At 38.7% G+C, this 15440-nt stretch overlaps 1 protein-coding gene across 2 annotated transcripts in view; it reads right to left on the reverse strand.

The window, feature by feature from the left end:
* CPA6 (carboxypeptidase A6) overlaps positions 1 to 15440 on the reverse strand; it is a 310643-nt gene that overhangs the window by 153759 nt on the left and 141444 nt on the right. The gene's annotated exons all lie outside the window — the stretch shown is intronic.

The raw sequence follows: 15440 nt of genomic DNA on the forward strand, positions 1-15440 counted from the left end.
TTCCTGCCACTGTGCTCCTTATGGGTCCCTCTTACTAGAATGAGTTTTGAAGTTCAAGAAGCTTTTGCACAGAAAGGATTGGTTCCAGTTACTTGCATTTTCAAGAAACATCAATTTAGGAATAATTAAAAACATCATTTACATAGTGAAAAACATGTTACAGAATTAAAAACATCATTTTCATTAACTTAAGTTCAGCGTATAAATCTTAATTCCATTTATAAATCTATATCTAAAATAAGAATTTTACCTTTCCTTGCTCTTTGATTAATGTTTGATTACTTTAAGTAACACAGGATAAACATCCTTAAATAATCAGCCTGTAGTTTATCAAATTCCCTTAAGCATTTTATATTACACTTGTAAATTTATTCAATGACTTTTACTTCAAATGCCTGACCAGGCAAGCCTACCACCCAAACAATAAAACCTTTAATGTATTTAAACAATGTAAATTAAATGTATAAATATAGAAACCCAAGAGTTCTTTTAAGCATTCCAACTTTCAACTTAAAAATCATAAGTTTAGGTTGGGCACAGTGGCTCACGCCTGTAATCCCAGCACTTTAGGAGGCGGAAGCAGGCGGATCACCTGAGGTCAGGAGTTCGAGACCAGCCTGGCCAAACCCCATCTCTACTAAAAATACAAAAAAATTAGCTGGGCATGGTCTTGGGCGCCTGTAATCCCAGCTGCTCAGGAGGCTGAGGCAAGAGAATTGCCTGAACCTGGGAGTTGGAGGTTGCAGTGAGCCGAGATTGTGCCACTGCACTCCAGCCTGGGTGACAGTGGGATTCCGTGTCAAAAAAAAAAAAAAAAAAAAAATCGTAAGTTTATAGTCACATATTTTAAAGTGAAATCCCCCAACTAATCCATCAGATTATCAGGTCAAATTCTCTTAAACATTATAAGCATAATAAATACCAAATACATAGATTGTTCCAGTGATTATAAAACCTACACTTAAACTTAATCCCCCAAATACAAATAATATGGGTCAAATTACCTTCACTAAGTTTTAAACATTCTAGGGTAGAAAGACTTTTAAGTCAGGGGTCAGCAAACTGACCTGTCATATCTGGCCTGCTGCCTGTTTTTCTATGACCCCAAGCTAAGAATGGTTTCTGCAGTTTTAAATAGTTAAGAAAGAAAAGTGAAAGAAGATGATTTCAACACCCATAAAGTTTTATAGGAACATAGCTATGCTCATTCATTTCCATATTGCCTATGGCTGCTTTGGGGCTACAACATCCGAGTTGAGTGGTTAACACAGAGACGCATATGGCCCTCAAACCAAAAATATTTACTCTCTGTATCTTTACAGAAAGTTTGTTAATCCTCTTTTTTTATTTAGAAGAAACCTAAATAAAGGATCATTGCAACAGAAACTTTTGCCTGAAAGGAATTTGAGACTAAAGGCAGAGAGTGTCTTTCAGAAGCTTGTTTATTGTCCACCCTCCTCCTCTTACCCAGAGAACTAACAACAGAGGTTGAGGATAGGAAAGAGGGAAGAAAAACTCTCTTTTGGTATAAAAACAGAGATCCCCTCCCCCCATATGGCCACCTACCTTCCCCCTCCTCCAATGCAAGTGATACGTTTCTGAGCAGTTTAGAGCCTACTGGCAGCTGTTAGGCTGTGGGGGTGCTTCTCATAGCATGCTTAGGAGGAAGTGGTACGAAACGGTGGTTTCCCTAATCTTTCTACCAACACAAGTTGTGATAGCATCATTTAGGTGAGAAGAAAGTTCTGACCCTTTGGTTGCCATTAGCTTTGCCTTTCAGTAACCTCATGAAAAGACTATTATTCAGGGTCCAGTTTTCCTATTTTAGTAGTTTTAATGTCTTTAAAGTAAGAAAAAAATAATCAAAACTGGGTTGTATTTTAGTCTCTTGTTTTTGGGGTTTGGCAAGAGTATGTTTACCTAAGTTGATAATAAAGTCAGAGATAGGGGCTTGAAGATTTAATTGGAAATAGTTCTTGAAATTGAGTGAGCGTACCTACATGTGTGTGTGAGCATCTATTGACTGTTGTGTCCTCCAAGCATGAATTAATTAGCACCTTGTGGTCACCATACCAGCCTGGAATATTCAAGGTAAGTTCAGCTGCAATGGATTTAGCAGGAATCAGGCTCCGGCCATGCTGAGTCGCAGCACCCCCAAAGTTAAAAAATACCAAATGCATGACAGTGCTCCCATGATTGGTTAATAGGGTGGTAGTCATTAGTCCATCAAGACGTCTTATTTAAGGGGAACGTGTTGGCAGTCTTAGTTTTACGGCCCTGAAGTAAGAACCAGATGCCAGGTATAGTTTCAGTATAGTCACACCCAAGTGTTATAGGCCCAGAGCGAGCAGGGTAGCACTCCCGAGTGGGATGATGATTTCTCGGAGGTTGGTAGATTAAGAGACCAAAAACTGGTAGGAGATATCCATGTTGATGAGGGATGTCTTGACTGAAATGTGCTATGTCTGATGAACGAGTATGTGTACTATGTCATATGAAGGATTTACAGAACTGATCAATATCCATGTGGGGTAGGTTTTATTGTACGGTTAATGACAGTGGATGTGCGACAGTTGATTAAGGGATTATTGGTACATGCTTATATGCATGTGGACTGGATTTTTAATGTATTATTTTACATGAATGTACTAGGTACTGTTAAACATTTATAGTACTATATATTATTCATGGGGGACTATCAGTAATGCACGAAGTACATAAAAGCACTATTATAATAGTGCTAGTTGATTAATACTGACATAGTAAAGTATATGCTAAGAAAGAATTCGGGGAATTGTGTAATTAGAATTTCAGCTTTGGGTGTTGACAGTGAAGCGGGATGCTTTTTCCCTGAGTTGTCCTGGGGAAGAATCCTCCATTTCTGGTTTACAAGACCAGAGTATTGAATTATACTACAAGGGCGTCTTCATTAAAGCAGTTTATTTTCAATTAGGCCAGTGAGTGGCATAAGGGTAAGGATGATAGAGAAGTACACAACAGATGCTGTCGATCCGATGGTGATAAAAGGGTATTGGACTGGCGGCCCCCCAATTCATGTGAGTGTAAAGAGGTCAGCTACTAAGATTCAGAATAGGCCTTGACTCAATGGTTGGAACATTATGCTTTGTTGTTTGGACATGTGAAGTACAGGAATAACTGCCAGAATGAGAATGGAGAACACAAGGGCCAGTATGTCTCCTAGTTCAGTAGGGAAGGATCATAAGATTGCATAGGCAAACAAAAACTACCACTCTGGTTTAATGTGAAGTGGGGTGTTGAGGGGGTTGGCTAAAGTGTAGTTATCTGGGCCATTCAGGAAGTCAGGTGAAAATAGTACTAGAGTTATTAGAAGGAGAAGGAGAAAAATTAAACCTAAAATATCTTTGGTTGTGTAGTAGGGGTGGAAAGTTATTTTGTCAGGGTCTGATGAAACCCCTGAAGGGTTATTAGATTCTGTTTCATGTAGAAATAAAAGGTGAACAGCTGCTAGAGCTGTAATTATGAAGGGTAAGATGAAGTGGAAGGCGTAAAACCATGTAAGGGTGGCTTTGTCAACTGAGAACCCACCTCAGATTCATCGCACAAGGTCAGTTCCAATATGCGGGATGGCTGATAGATTTGTAATTATTGTAGCGCCTAAGAATGATATCTGGCCTCACGGGAGCATGTAGCCTATGAACGCTGTAGCCACAGTTGTGAGTAGGAGGATAATACCGATATTTCAGGTTTCTAGAAATGCAAATGATCCATAGTATAAGCCCCAGCTGACGACTAAGAAGAGGCAGATGAATACAATTGAAGCTCCATTAGCATGAAAATAGTGGACTATTCATCCATAGTTTACATCTCGGCAGATGTGAGTGACTGAAGAGAAGGTGGTTGAGGTGTCTGATGTGTAATGTATGGTTATAAATAGTCCTGTAATGATCTGGAGGCTTAGGCAGGCACCAAGAAGTGAGCTGAAGTTTCATCATGTAGAAATTTTAGATGGTGTGGGAAGATTGATGAATGAGTGATTAATAATTTTTATTAGCAGGTGTGTTTTGCAGGGATTGGTCATTAGCATTCTTATAGTTGAAATACAATGAAGATTTTTCATGTCATTAGTCATGATAATAGTCCATGTGGGAATAATGGCATATACTGCATTTTTATTAAGTGTCCTTTTGGTTATAGGGTTTGTAGGTTTCTCTCCAAAACCTTCTCTTATTTATGGAGGTCTAGGGCTAATTATCAGTGGTGCTGTGGGTTGTGGTATTGTGTTGAATTTTGGTGGGGCTTCTGTGGGGTTGATAATCTTTTTTATTTATCTGGGTGGCATGATGGTTGTTTTTGGTTATACTACGGCGATGGCTACTGAGTAGTATCCTGAAACATGAGGATCAAGTACTGATATGTGAGGGGTTTATTAGGATTGTTAATGGAGTTGATGTTGGTTTGGTGAATAGTTGAGCACGATGAAGTGGGGATCACGATTGATTTCAATAGTGTAGAGAGTTGGATGATTTTTTAGGGCGAGGGGGCTGGGTAGTTGCGTGAAGATTCTGTGGGTGCAGCTGCCTTGTGCAGCTATAGGTGTTGGTTAGTGGTAGTTGCTGGTTGATCATTATTTGTTAGTATTTATGTAGTGATTGAAATTACTCAGGGTAATAGATAATTAGGATTAGGGTTAGAAGGGATGAAATAAAAAAGGAGACAAAGTAGAGTTTAACTAGGCCTTTCTGAGTGGATACCATAATGGAGGGTGAAATTTGGGTTTGTGTGATGGTCTTTGGTATAGATTTTTCTAGTCAAATTGGGTCTAGTAGAAGTGAGGTCAGATTTTGGCTTGCGAATAGGCCTAAATGGGGGATTGTACAGTGAATTGTGGCTGAATAAAATCCTAGTATGTTGGAGAAGTTGAATGTCTATAGGGGGCATTTTAGTTTAAGATTATTAGTTATAAAATTAAGTTCCACTGCTAGCGAGAAACCTAAGATGGTCACGCTGAGGACTGTGAATTTCAGGTGGGGTGGCATGATTGTTTGCGGGGATGAAACAGGAATGTTACCACTGGTGATGAGGAATCTGGTGAAGATGCTACTGATTGTTAGGTGCTTGATTGAGTTAATTAGGAAGAGGTTATTTTCGTTAATAGTTATTAGAGTCGTGAAGCGAGGTTGTCCTATTAGTGCACGAAGAAAATAATACGGGTACTATAGACAGCTGTCAAGGCGGTGGAAACAGGGTAATAAAAAGGGCTCATGACTGGGAGCGGTGGCTTACGCCTGTAATCCCAGCACTTTGGGAGGGCAAAGCAGGAGGATCATGAGGTCAGGAGATCAAGATCATCCTGGCCAACATGGTGAAACCCAGTCTCCACTAAAAATACAAAAAAATTAGCTGGGCGTGGTAGCATGTGCCTATAATCCCAGCTACTTGGGAGGCTGAAGCAGGAGAATTGCTTGAACCAGGGAGTCAGAGGTTGCAGTGAGCTGAGATTGCATCACAGCACTCTAGCCCAGGAGACAGTGCAAGACTCAGTCTCAAAACAAAAAAACAAAAACAAAAAGGGCTCAGGTGTTGGTGTGTGATGTGTTTGCAGTTCAATGAGGAGGTCTTTAGAGTAGAAGCCTATGAGGAAAGGTATACTTGTAAGTGAGAATCTGCCGATAATAAGGGAGGAGGAAGTGAGGGGCAAAATCTTGACTAGCCCTCCTATTTTTCAGATGTCTTGTTCATCATTGAGGCTGTGGATGATGGACCCTGAACATATAAATAATATAGCTTTAAAAAAGGCGTGGGTGCACATGTGAAGGAATGCTAGGTGTGGCTGACTAATGCCAATTGTGACTATTACAAGGCCTAGTTGACTTGAGGTGGAGAATGCTATGATTTTTTTGATATCATTTTGTGTTAGACACAGATTACTGGGAATAAGGTAGTAACAGCCCCCAGACATAATGTAAGGGTTTGGATTGATAAATTATTTTCTATTAAAGGGTAGAAGCGGATAAGCAGGAAAACTCCTCCTCTGACTATAGTGCTGGAGTGGAGTAGGGCTGAGACTGGGGTTGGACCTTCTATGGCGATGGAAATCAGGGATGGAGGCTGAATGGAGCTGACTTTGCTGCTGCTGCTAAAAGAAGGCTAATCAATGGAAGGGAGTTAGAGGTAGGATCTGGAATAAACATTTGCTGAAATTCTCATGTGTTGGAGGACGGGAGGAACCATGCCATAGCTAAGATAAAGCCAATATCACCAATGCGGTTGTACAGGACTTCCTGGAGGGCTGCTGTTTTAGCATCTGCTCGGCCGTACCATCAGCTGATTAGCAAGGATATGATACCTATGCCTTCTCATCTGATAAAGAGCTGAAAGAGGTTGTTGGCAGTAACTGGAATATTGTGATAAGGAAAATAAGTAAACATCTGAAAAATTGATTCATGTTAGGGTCTGAGTTTATATATCATATTGAGAATTCTATAATGGATCAGGTGATGAATACTGCTACTGGGATAAATATTGTAGAGAAGTAGTCTAGTTTGAAGCTTAGTGAGAGTTTGAGGGTCTGGATCATCATTCAATGTCAGTTTGAGATAATGACTTCTTGGTCTGTGCATATAAACGTTGTTGCAGGGATGAGGCTAATGATGAAGGCACATGTGATGGATGTTTTTCCTTAATTTGGGTATGAACCTCTTTTGCAGGTGTTGGTTAAGGTAGTAGTAATTGGTAGGATTAAGGGGACTAGGGCTGTTGTAGCAGTGGAAAAATACATGCTTGTTACTTTTATTTGGAGTTGCACCAGTGTTTTTGATTCCTAAGACCAATGGACGACTCTCATCCTTCAGAAGTTGAGAAAGCCATGTTGTTAGACATGGGGACATGAGTTAGCAGTTCTTGCATACTTTCTCGGTAGATAAGAAGTGGCAGACTTTTATTGTTAGATCCACAATCTAATGTTTTGCTTAAACTACAGCTACAGCATGCAAACTCCAAAATAATTTTAGGGTCTAAGGATAGTAGGAAGATAGGTGCTAGATGTATAAGCATTAATGTGTTTTTCTCGTGTAAAGGAAGGTTTGATATATTGATATGATATGTAAGTGTCCCTCATTGTGTTGTGATTAGCATATACAGGGAGTAAAGGGCTGTAATTGGTATATTAAGTCCTATAAGCATAATAGTGATATTTGATCAGGAGAATGAGGCCACAGTCATAAAGAGTTCCCCTACTAGATTAATGGTAGGGGGTAAGGCAGAGTTAGTCAGATTTGCTAGAAGTCATCATGAGGCTATTAGTGGGAGTAGTGTTTGAAGGCCTGGGTAAGTAATATGGTTCCGCTATGGGCTTGCTTGTAGTTTGAGTTTGCTAGGCAGAATAGTAGGGATGAAGTGAGTCTGTGAGCAATTATAGGGGTGACCACACCTGTACAACTCCAAGGGGTCTGGAGGAGAATAGCCATAATAACAAGTGCTATGTGGCTTACGGAGGAGTAGGCAGTAAGTGATTTTAAATTGGTTTGTCATAGACAAATAGAACTTGTCATGATTATTCCTCATAGGGATAGCATGAGGAAAGGGTAGGCTATATGTTCTGCTAGTGGGTTGAGGATGAGAGTAAGTCGTATTATTCCGTAACTGCCTAGCTTTAGGAGTTCTGCTGCAAGTACTGTTGAGCCACCAACAGGGGCTTCTACGTGGGCTTTGGGGAGTCATAGGTGAAGTCCATACAGAGGTATTTTTACTATAAAAGCCATGATGCATGCTAGTCATAGAAGATTGTTGGATCAGGAGGTTAACAGCTCTTGGGTAGTAAGTATTACTACTAGTATGTTTAGTGAACCTGAAGTATTTTGAGTATAAACAAGCGCTACGAGTGGAGGTAGGGATCCTACTAGTGTGTAAAATATGAAGTATGAGCCTGCATTAAGGCGTTCTGTTTGATTACCTCAGTGGGTAATGATAATGAGGGTAGGAACTAGCATGGCTTCAAAGAGGATATAGAATATAATTAGCTCTGTGGCTGTAAATATTACGATTTAAAAAGTCTGTAGGGAGATCAGCATAGAAATATAGAGCTTTTTTCATGGAAGTGACTCATTAGACAGGTGATATTGGCTTGCTAGAAGTATAAGAGGTAGCAGTCAGGTTGTTAAGATTAGAAGGGGTGATGTCAGTGGGTCAGGAGAGATTAATGAGAAGTTGAATGAGTTATTGAGTTGGTTAAAAAATAGTAGGCTGATGAGCAGGCTGTGGGTAACCATGTTGATTCAGATTATAGAATTTTTAGAGAACCATGTTATTGGTAATAGTATGATTGTTGGAATAATAATTTTTAGCACTGAAGTAAATTTAGATTTTGTATGTAATCTAGGCCATATGTACTGGAGATTGAAACTAGTAAGGCAAGGGCCACTGCGGCTTTGCAGGCAACAAATACTAGGAGGATAATTGGTATTATGTTTGCTAGAGCGAAATGTATATTTAAACTTATGAGTATTTATGATAAATATTGATAGTTTATGCCTTCTAGGCATAATAGGGATGATATTAGGTGGGAATGATAGACTAATACTCCTAGCAATGATATGGTAAATGCTAATATGTTAATATAAATAGAGGGCATTTGGTAATTATGGTCTACCATAATTTAATGAGTCAAAATCATTTATTTTGACTTAAACTATTTACCAATTCGACCGAGTGTAATCCTTTTTGGGCTCATTCATAAACCAAGCCTAGGATTAAAATGGTAACTAGTATAAAGGCTGTACTGATTATTAGTGTCAGGTTGGTTGGTTGAAGGGTTCATGGCAGGGGCAGTAGTAGAGCGATCTCTAAGACGAAGAGGAGGAATGTGATGGCTAGTAGGAAGAATTTTATGGAAAAGGGGAGGCGAGCAGAGGCTATTGGGTCAAATTCACATTCAAAGGAGCTGGATTTTTCTACATAGATATTAAGCTGTGGGAGCCAAACTGCGATTATTAGTAAGACAGCCAGTAAGGCATTGGTTACTAGGGCTAGCGTCAGGTTGACTGCTCTCTTTCAGGTATTATTGAAACTAATTGATTGGAAGTCAATGGTACTGTTTATACTAAAAGAGTAAGACCCTCATCAATAGATAGAGATGTATAAGAATAGTCATACCACATCTACAAAATGTCAATACCAGGTGGCGTCTTCAAAGCCAAAGTGGTGGTCGGATGTAAAGTAGAATTTTAATCGGCGGAGGAGGCAGATGGTGAGAAATGTTGATCCAACAGTAACGTGAAGTCCTTGAAAGCCTGTGGCTATAAAGAATGTGGAGGCGTACATTCCATCAGAGATAGTAAAGGAGGCCTCAAAATATTCTGAGGCTTGTAGAAGGGTAAATACCTAAGGTAATTGTGATGGACAGTGCTTGAAGTATTTCCTTTCGACTACCTTCTATTAGGCTGTAGTGAGCCCAAGTAATTGACACACTTGATGTGAGTAGTACAGATGTACTCAGGAGGGGGACTTCTAAGGGGCTGAGGGGAAAAATGCCTGTTGGGGGTCAGTATCCTCCTAATTCTGGAGTCGGGGCTAGACTGGAGTAGTAGAATGCCCAGAAGAAACCAGCAAAAAAGAATACCTCTGAGATAATAAATAGAATTATTCCGTATCAGAGGAATGATTGACAATTGATGTGAGGTGGCCTTGAAATGTACTTTCTCAGGTAATGTCACTTCATCATTGGCAAATGGTTAGTTTATTGGTCAGTAGGCCTAGGGTTAAGAGGGTAATAAAGTGAAATCACAGGCCAGAAGTTGAGAGCTGAGAGAGTTCCTGTTAGTGGTCGGGGCTGGGTTTAACTATGTGGTAGGTGTGTGTTTGGTGTTGTGTAGGTAAAGGCTTACTAGTAATGTAAAGACATAGGCCTGAATAAGGGCTACGGCAAATTCGAGGATGGTTTGTAGGATTAGAATGATGAGAGCGACTGAAGCTGTGGGAAGACAGAGTTGATAGTACTAGTGTGGCTCCTCCAATTAAACGCATTAGTAGGCGTCCAGCTATAATGTTGGCTGTTAATCTCACAGCTAGTGCCATTGGTTGAATGAATAGGCTAATAGTTTCAATGATCACTAGCATAGGGAGAAGTGGTATAGGTGTGCCTTGTGGTAAAAAGTGAGCTAAGGAAGCTTTCGTCTTAAAGCGGAAGCCTGTAATTACTGCGCCAGCTCATAGGGAGATTGCTATTCCTAGATTTATTGATAACTGGGTAGTTGGTGTAATGAATGGGGTAGAAGCCTGAGGAGACTGGTTGAAGCAATGAAGAGAATTAGGGAGATCAGTATAAGGGATCAGGTTTGCCGTTTAACATTATGGATTATTATTATTTGTTTTAGCACAAGTTGAATTAGTCACTGTTGAATGGAAGTCAGTCGGTTACTGATTAGATAACTGGAGGTTGGAAATAGTATGGTGGGAAATAAAATGATTAATACTACTGTGGGTAGGACTAGAATTGTTGGGGTAATAAAAGAAGTGAATAGATTTTTGTTCATTTTAATTCTCAAGGGGTTTTATGTTTTTGTGTTTTGATTATTTTTGGGTTATTTTGGGTCTCTTGCAATAGAGAAGGAAGGAGGCAAACTTATTAGAATAGGAGAGGGCAAAATTTGTACAGAGAGGGAAAATTCACCTGAGGGCTAAAATAAATGTAATCCCTAATTACTATGCTGAAAGCATGGCAGAAATTCTATAGCTCTTCCATGGCTTATATAAACTACACTTTAAAAATAGCTATATCTGTTTTAAAAAGAGAAATGCTCAATGAAAGGGCAACTCTAAATGCCTTGTAATAGCAAACTCTTCTAAAACAAAATGAGAGCACTTTGCTGAGTCAGAATGTGGTGTTTCTTACATTTTGCTTTCAGTTGGGCCCAGCCCCAAAGTGTGATTTGTTTATCAAGATCACGAGTGATGGAGACTAGAAGCCAGGTTTATATTAAAGATTGATGTGGGGCCAGGGATGGTGGCTAATGCATGTAATCCCAGCACTCACTTGAGCCCAGGGATTTAAGACCAGCCAGGCCAATATGGTGAAACCCTGTTTCTATTAGAAATACAAAAATAAGCTGGGCATGGTGGTGCACACCTGTAATACCAGAAACTCAAGAGGCTGAGGTAGGAGGATCACCAGAGCCCAGGAGGCAGAGGTTGCAGTGAGCCAAGATTGTGCCATTGCACTCCAGCATGAGTGACAGAGCAAGACTCTGTCTTAAAAAAAAGAAAATTGATGTTGAGATGCCATAAAGAAAGAAAACCTTCAGGTGGTAGCTAAGAATGTGGTAGTTTTATAATATTAGGCTATTTCAAGATTTCTGTAAATCAGTTTATTTCTTAAAAAGGATTTGATCAAAACTACCTTGATAAAGAGTTCCTCTTCAAAAGAACTTTGTGCAAATGAAGTAATACACTGGCTAATGAACAATATACTTTGTGGAAGAATCTTCAAAGGTTTATTGGCTATGGGATGGAGAAGGAAATATAGACAGACATTTAATATCAGAGCAAAATCTTTGTTTACAGGAAATCAGATTTTATGAACCTCTGAAAGCAGCTGGCTAGATGATCAGGGTTGCTCTTTACTGGGGGACACGTAAGACCATTTCTAAACCTCAAATATATCTAATTTTGTGAGCTCCTTCAGAAGTTATAGGGGCCTTATCATCATTTTTATGTGGTGTACGGTAAGGAGATACTGATATAGAATTGTCAAGTTTTATAAACATCCTTGCTATAAATAATCATGTTGAATCAAGTTTACATCTGAAGGTATTATTATAAAGTGAAAAACTATGTAACCACACCTAGGTCAAGAAGCAAAACATCACTAGAAAGCTTCCTTATGCCCTTCCCCCTAGGCATCCTCTCCTTGTCATCCCTAAAGAAGATCATTCTCCTGATTTTTATAGCAATTGCTTTTCTGTGTGTATATTCTGTGTAGTGTTGATTGCTAAGTGCTTTCTAAATGTTATCATCTACCCTTTGATGCTTTTTCTCAACATTCTTTAATTTTTGGGAATTGATATTTTATGTTCTGTTTTTTTTCTCCATTGGTTTGGAAGTTATAGCTTCTCCTGAGGAACACCTTTTAACATTTCCTTTAGTGAGTGTCTGTTATTGATAAACTCTCCCAGTTTTGTCTAAACATATCTTTATTTCACAGTCTTCTTGAAAGATATTGTTTACTGGGTATATATACTTAAAAGTTAGCATTTATTGTTGTACCTATTCTTATTATTTTGCAATTAAAACTACCATTCCACAGACTTCTGCGTCCATTGCTTCTGCTGAGAAATTAGCTGTTAATCTGTTTGTTTTAGTGAATGAAAACAGATTACATTCCCCATTTCATTCCTATTGTTCCCTTCCATCTTTAAACATTTTCTGTCATCGCCTCTCTGTAGTTTCACTATATTTGGGTATTTATTTACTTTTTTACCCTACTTTGAAATTTTAGGTTGCAGACATGAAACCCAATTATCTCATAATGTAGGCTGTATTTCACAAAATCAAGGGTATTCTCTTATATAACCATAGCACAATCACAAAAATCAGAATAAAGGCTATTCAATAGTACAATCTAAATCTATAGACCATATTCAGATTTTGCAAGTTATACCACTAATGTTCTTTTTCTGGCACAGGATTCAACTCAGAATCACAGTTTTATTCAGTGGACATCTGTCTTTGGTATCCTTTAATTTAGAACAGTGCCTTGGTCTTTGTGTTTCATGACCTTGACATTGTGGAAGAATACAGGTCAAGTATTTTTAAAAATTTGAGTTTATCTGATATTTTCCTCATGATTAGATGCTGATTAAGCATTTTTGGCAGGAATATTACAAAGTGATATATCCTTCTCAGTGCATCATTTCAGGAGGCACATGATATTGACTTATCCTATTATTGGTGATGTTAACCTTGATCACTTGGTTTACGTGGTATTGCCTTTGTAATCAATAAATATATTGTGGTAGCATAATTTGTGACTATGCATTACTTCTTCACATACTTTTTCTTTTTTTTCCTTCCCTTCTGAAACTCCAATTATGTCTTTTTATTGTATCCTCTGTGTTCTTTTTTTTTTTTTGAGACAGAGTCTGTCGCCCAGACTGAAGTGTAGTGGCGCAATCTTGGCTCACTGCAACCTCCACCTCCCAGGTTCAAGCAATTCTCCTGCCTCAGCCTCCTGAGTAGCTGGGACTACAAGCACACACCACCAAACCCAGCTAATTTTTGTATTTTTAGAGATGGGGTTTCACCATGTTGACCAGGAGAGTCTTGATCTCTTGACCTTGTGATCTACCCGCCTTGGCCTCCCAAAGTGCTGGGATTACAGGTATGAGCCTGAATATAATCAACTATTGTTTCAATGGCAGCTGTCTCCTGATCTGTTGGCCTCACCATACCTGAAAAATAATAAAATCTATTAAAACAAGTATGAGCCCATGCTGATTTGGTAAGAATTTGAAAGCTCTAAAACTATCCCATTTGAAGTAAAGAGTGTTTAAAGGTTTATGTTATTTTATTTTATAGCATTTAGCAATAGATGCCATCACCATAAGGAACAAACTGCAATCTGAAGAATGCCATGATGATACTTTGGAGGTTCTCACAGTGGAGAAATGCTCAGCTAGAGGGAAGTACCTCTGCAAAAATCTGCCAGAGGAAAATAATAATTCATAGTCATTACTAAATACAGTAGTATGTCTAGTATAAATACAGTAGTATGTCTAGTGCATGAGCCACCGCGCCTGTCCCCTCTGTGTCTTTTATCTTGCATTTTTAATTTTCAGTTTTCAGTTTATTTATGTTTCTCTCTGGGTATTTTCTTCTGCCCTTCATTTCACCATTTCTTTCTTCAGCTGTGTCTAATATGCTGTTAAACCTATATACTGAGTTCTTAATTTCAGTTATTGTGTTTTTCAGTTCTATGTTTTCTACTTTTGTTTTAATTCTGCAATATCACTTTGTATAGTTTTTGGTTATGAAAACTATTCTCGCTGCCATTCTTTTTATCTCCAGTAGCTTAGTAAGCTTAAATGCTGTACAATGTCTTTACTCTCTGGAACCAGGCAGATTTTTGTTCCTTTGTTCATGTTATCTTATTGCCTTATATATTTGGCTCGCTTTATGTGTGGACATCGCATTTTAAAAGTTATTTGTAGAAATAATTTGAGACCTACAATGGTGGTATCTTTCAGAGAAGACTTTTGTTTTCTGGGGCCACTAGCTCTTATCTGAAATCACCTTAAACTAATTTTAGAATGTGAGATTTTTCTGGACCATTGAGATGTTTCAAAGCAGGGATACTTATTTTTGGTCCACCCTTACTTCTAGAATGCAATCTTTTAGCACCCCAACCCAAAGCCTAGGCTGACTTACCAGAGTCTCCACCCTAGCAATCCCTGTGAAGCTGACAAAATGGCCACTTAACATTTTAGCTGTCATTTTTAGGTCAGCAAACACCTCCAGAGCAAAAGTAGCTACAAACTTTGGGTTTATCTATCTGGATCTTCATCTTTTGGACTTTCAGCCAGTAATTCTCATCACCTTGTTTGCTTTTTGATGTTTTAAAGAAAATATTTATTTTTAATGCAGATTTAGTTGTCTTGAATGGGAGTTTTGGTTCAAAACACCTGGTCTGCATTACTTAAGTATTTTCTATGTTAAATAGTTTATTATGGATCATAATATTAAAGTTTATGTATTGTAAAATTAGTTTTAAATTCAGCTTTCAGTAACATGGAAAAACAAAATTTTTACTTTTCCTATTTATCAAGTAATAACCGCTACTTAATTTAAGGGTAACAAAATTTGCTGACATATGTTTTAAAATAACATTGTATTGAGTTTGATTTGGGGACCAAATACATATTAAAATGTAGATGAAAATTAGTCTTCCTGTTATGGCATCAAAAATAGACACAGACTTCTTTCATGTTTTGATGTTTGGGATTCTTCAATTTTGCACTTAAAAAAGCAACATATTTACTTTCTTAAAAATAACTTTTGTTTCGGCCCGGCGCAGTGGCTCACGCCTGTAATCCCAGAACTTTGGGAGGCTGAGGCAGGCAGATCACGAGGTCAGGAGATGGAGACCATCCTGGCTAACACGGTGAAAGCCTGTCTCTACTAAAAATACGAAAAAATTAGCCGGGCATGGTAGCGGGAGCCTGTAGTCCCAGCTACTCGGGAGGCTAACGCAGGAGAATGGCGTGAACCTGGGAGGCGGAGCTTGCAGTGAGCTGAGTTGGCGCCACTGCACCCCAGCCTGGGAGACAGAGTGAGGCTCAGTCTCAAAAAAAAAAAAAACAAAAAAAAAAACCTGTTTCAAATACATTTTTCTTTAGATAATGAGCTCAGTGAGGTTTCAGACTCCTATTTATAAGCCCTTCCATACATTTAACATATCATATATATAA

This window comes from Macaca mulatta, chromosome 8 (assembly GCF_049350105.2).
Source record: "Macaca mulatta isolate MMU2019108-1 chromosome 8, T2T-MMU8v2.0, whole genome shotgun sequence".
Taxonomy (NCBI): domain Eukaryota; kingdom Metazoa; phylum Chordata; class Mammalia; order Primates; family Cercopithecidae; genus Macaca; species Macaca mulatta.